We start from the raw sequence: 5381 nt of genomic DNA, 5'->3' as shown, positions 1-5381 counted from the left end.
GTCCATAAGTTTTGGGCGGTTTCTTAATAGTATTTTTAATGAACTTTTCATTTTTTAAACTGTCCTGGGAACTCATTTCCCACATTTCTTATACAATTGAATGCTCTAACCATTCAAATTCATAGTTCTCATCAAAAAATTGGATTTTTGATATTTCAATCAAATTTTGGAGATTCAATTCCATCTGAAAGGATTTAAGAAGGAATAAATCATTTTCAAGAGTTTTTTCAAATTTGTTGAAGATATATGTAAAAAATTAGGGTTTTTCACATTTTTTTCTTAATTTTTCGATAAAAATTGACCAAAAATGATTCTTTTGGGTTGAAATCATCTAAATAAGTTGATATCTCAAGTCTTTAGTCGATCTTTTTATATATTTTAGTCGATAAACTCAAAAATTGAAAATGAGTGGGTTTTACCTAGTTTCGGATTCAACACTTTTTATTTAAAAAGTAATGAACTCGATAGTAATTAAAAAGCTTGAGCTCGATAGTAAATAAAAAGTGGTAAACTCGATGGTAAATAGTGGTGAGTTCAACAATAAAAATTGTGACGTGAGACCATTAAGAAAGAAAATAATTTATTAAATGTCATATCAAGTTATTGCCCAAAATTTAGGGACTATTTAAAAAGAAACCCTTTCGTGAGGGTCTTTTAAGCAATTTTTTTCTTAAAAGTGAGATTGTTTGTCAAATTTGTGAAGAGCTCTTCAATTTAATTTTTCAATTATTTTTATAAATTACAAATAATAAAAAACTACTATAAATCTAAAAAAATATATGTCACGTGATTGAGAAAATTATCATATAAAAACCAAAATATTGAATTATTAAAATTTATTTATTTAAGTTAAAAAAATTACAAGTAATACAAATAATAACAATTACAATTAATCTTGAAAGAATTGGTGAGCAATGAAGAAAAAGTGTACCATGCAATCATCAACTTAAAATAGAATATCATTTATTAAAATTAGTTATAATTTATTTAAGTTCAGTTTTAAAAAATCACATGTATTTCATTTTTGACACATTATTTATTAAAAACAAACAATACTTCAATGTTCATCTAATTTTTATAACAATTCATAAGTTCAATTTTTTCTAATTGATACTATATAACTCCTTTTTATTCTGGAGATCATATTCAATGATCTAGGAAGTATTAGATGTTGCAGTAAATTAAAAGACAGTACTCAATTGTATAATATATGTAGGTAAAATCTTTACCTCACTTCTAAACTGGAAAGGGTTTCCCAATCCAAGACCCTACGATGCTTTAAGTTAGTAAAAGTTAGAGGGAAAGTACAATTGGGGAATAGTCAAAATTCTTTTAAGCATCTCCACTAGACATGCCGAGTTTTATATGTTAAAGTCCAATGTAGCACCTCTTTAACTTGTTAGTCACTTTTTAAAAAGTGAAGTTATTCAACAAATTTACCAACTCCAATAAACACGTTACTCTGTACACACTCCTACGATTAAATTTCAATAGTGATCCTAACAGTTATTTTTTCTTATTTTATAAATTATCAATTTCACCTCCCTGCATTCATTTCTTAAATTTTAAATAAAAGAATAGCTTCATCATCCCGATTTGTTCTTATGATCAAATTTAATTTTTCTACATCTTAGAGTTCTTTAAACAGGGAGAACTCATCCTTCGAGGATCAAGAGACGGTTACCCAACGTTATAAAAACCAATGCAAAAGACAATTAATTTGTTTCTGACTCAAATGCTAGCAACACTCTTACAACCAGTTTTTAATGATGCATTGAGTGTGACCGAAAGGGAACCCACCTATAGATATTAAGAGATTATTGGCCCGAGAATTGTATATATTCAATTGACTACTTTCGTTGATGTTATTGAATGTGACGAGAGATTTTTTTCTTCGTAATTTGAAGGACGTTGTAGCATATGACAAGTACTTTGTCTAGAAGAAGGATTGTTGTGGTCATTTGGGGCACTCTTCCATACAAAAAATGATAGTTGTAATACACTTATTTACAGATTATTGACGAATCATTGGGATGAGTACCTAAAGATTGGTGAGAGCATTACAATCCAGAGCTTGAAGTATTTTTGTAATGGTATCATTACATTGTACAAGGCACAATACATGCATTCACTGAATGAACAAGACATTACACGTTTGCTTCAAGAAAGAAAGGAAAGAGGATTCTCAAGTATGCTTGGCTCTTTAGATTGTATGCATTGGGAGTGGAAGAATTGTCCCACTTCGTGGCATGGCACTCACAAAGATCATCATCATAAGCCTACCCTCATATTGGAGGTAGTTGCATTAAAAGATTTGTAGATTTAGCATGCTTTCCTTGGTATATTAGGTTCTCGCAATAACGTGAATGTAAACTGGCGTAAACATATATTGGGGTATTACATAATTGATAGTATACGAACTCAATGGCAAATTTTGATGTAAACGATTGCACACCTAACAATGGGAAATGAGTGGTTGTTTGCTAAAATATAAAAGGCTATAAGGAAGGATATGGAACGAACGTTTGGCGTTTTGTAGAGCAAGTTGGATATAATGCAAGGACCGATGTGTTATTGGAATAAAGATGATCTTTGCATCACAATAAAAATGTGTATCATATTACACAAGATGATCATTGAAGACGAGCATGGCATCAACATCCAAAGATGGACACCTCCACCAAAGGAGACTATCTCCCCTCCATAATACAGTCAAAACCCAACACTTTTGGTGGTACGCATATTATCTTATCTTAGTATGATTCATAACAGAGGGACAATTACGATGTTGAGGTTTGATCTCATTGAATATTTTTGGAACCAGTTCAATGATCAAGCTGTTTAAGATGTTCCATTTAGAGACTTATTTGGTATTTTGAATTTATGTTGTTTTTTGTGATTTTTCAATCTTGTGTTGTTATTCTCCAAGAATGTACTTTCATTTAAGTATTTAAAATTTTATAATTTAAATTTAAATTCCATTTATTGAATTAAAATATCACATTGCATATATTGAATTAAAACACTGCCTAATATATATTAAAATAAAATACTGCCTAATACATTTATGAAATTAAAAATACTACCAATTACATATATTAAATTAAACTCTATTATCACTTGAGTCATTTTCGAAGCCCCCTCACATCCTTCCTCAAATTGTCTTTTGTTGTGTAATAATCCAAAATTTCCATTCTTCAGTGGGATTAAATTTGGATTGGTCATCATGATATCTTTCACCAATCTCATTCAATCTTGCTTGTGTTTGATTGCAATCTTCATTCGCTCTTGTTCGCATTTAGTCTCCAATATTAGTTGTTCTTGTTCTTGTTTTGTTTGAATCTTGAGTAAATCTCATTCATGTGTCATAATGATTTCTTTTTCAACAATTTATTTTACTTATTTCTCAAGTTGCTAAATTCTTCTACAAATAAGTTTATAGTATCTATGTTCTTTTTTCCAACGCATGTTTTCCATCCATGGGGTTGTGGTAACTTTGAGATCCTTAATTAAATGGTGAATTTTCATCGTCAAGGCTAATGAATTCCAACAATCAAACCCAATGTTGTTGTCGGAGTAGAAGGATTCAATGAATCTCTACTTTCATCAACATCCATATTGATACTATCTCTTTTCTTTTGTGCAATCTTTTGTTTTTTTTGGTTCATGTTCTTTAGTATAGATAAACCATTTTGGTTGTCTTTGAGCAATAACCAACAATCATCCTACTTAAAATGGTGCCCCTCTTTCTCTTAATAAAGTTGTTATAACCCTTATGTACAAATAATAATTAATAATTAATAATTAAAATTAGTTGCATTTTAAATAAAATCATATGAGAAAATGTGTCAATTAATTAACTTACCAAATCTTCAATATTGTATCTACTTGACAGATACCTTTTTACTGTGCAAAAGTATCCAAAATATTTATTGAGGTAAGATTGGATGTTTGACCATGGATTCATTAAACTTGAGTGAGCTAATTCACTCTGTTGTATAACCCAAAATATTACTAAACACATCACGGATTCAATTCCATAATTTTCCTCTTGCTTGATTTGTATATGTGGTTGTATCTTCGGAGACACGTAATTAAACTTTGCCTAATGTTTTGTCTTCTTCCTTACTCTAATCAGGATTCCCTTCCTTATGTTGTGTTTGATTCTTTTTCTTCTTTTGATTTTTGGGAGGTTGTGCATTATCAGTCTGAGAAGGTTGATGAAAAGAGAATTGTGATCGATTACAAAAAAATTATTTGGAATTGAACGTTTGTGAATTAAACATATACTAAGAATCAAACTTGTGGGGGTGATTGTATTGGTTGAAATGAAAATTGAAGAATTAAGGTGGATGATCTATCACTGGAGAATGGGGAACAAAAATGGAAGAACCAAGGAATTTGGAAAAAAAAAAAAAAAACTTTTGATAGTGTATATCAAATATGATATTATAAAAAGTTTGGAAGAAATTTATAGTGCATATTGAGGAAGCATAACGTAGCTAACTTATCCACTATGGATGCTCCAACCTTGGTTCTACCTTTGTTCTTTATAGATACATATTTTTTCAGTTTTCTTTGTTCTCTATATTATTTTGCTTCAAATCTTTCTTGTTATGAAACTTACTAAACTTACTTCTATGTTCATCTAAACTTCTTACTATTTTGATCTTTCTCTAATCCATTAAAAATATACATTCCTGTGTTACTAGGTTCGTTAATATGGTATATTGAACCTCGAACTAGTACAAAACAAACCAATTCGAGGTTCAAATCCCCAGTGGGTTCGTCGACATCAACAAACCTGATGAACTCCTTATGTTTTTGTGAATTTTAGAGGTGCCCCCACAGTTTTGCCAATATTAATAGAGATAACCTTCATTTTGAAAATCCCAAAATTTGATCAATATTATTTATAGCTATACTCCTTTGTTTTCAAAACTAATGAGATGCCCCTTGACCCAATTCTTCTTTGATGAGATTAACATGAAAGACTTAAATATCCCCTACAAATCGGGTTCGTTCAAGAGTTGTGAATTGCGAACTCAAATCCAGCGATCCAACGAATCAAGTGATCCATCTTTTTTTTTTTTTTCCTTTATGAGATTGTTCTCTTTGCTGAAGTTAACTCTATGAGTGCTATTCTCTTTGCCACTTGTCATGTTAGTCGAATCTGTCTCTGGAAAAGGGGACACGTGTAGATCTAGGTTCACTTCAATTCATGCGATGATGGCAATGTGGACACTAATCAGCTAGTCCAAGTCACTTGATGTAATTGTGCATGTACAATATTATAAAATAATCAATGTGGTAAAAAAAGAATTATCTATTTTTGTTTTTGTGGGGCCACTCATTTAAACCTACTAATACATTTCTTATAG

This window comes from Akebia trifoliata, chromosome 1 (assembly GCF_017979445.1).
Source record: "Akebia trifoliata isolate Shusen 1 chromosome 1, ASM1797944v1, whole genome shotgun sequence".
In the NCBI taxonomy this organism is placed as follows: domain Eukaryota; kingdom Viridiplantae; phylum Streptophyta; class Magnoliopsida; order Ranunculales; family Lardizabalaceae; genus Akebia; species Akebia trifoliata.
Note: the sequence above shows the minus strand (reverse complement) of the source record.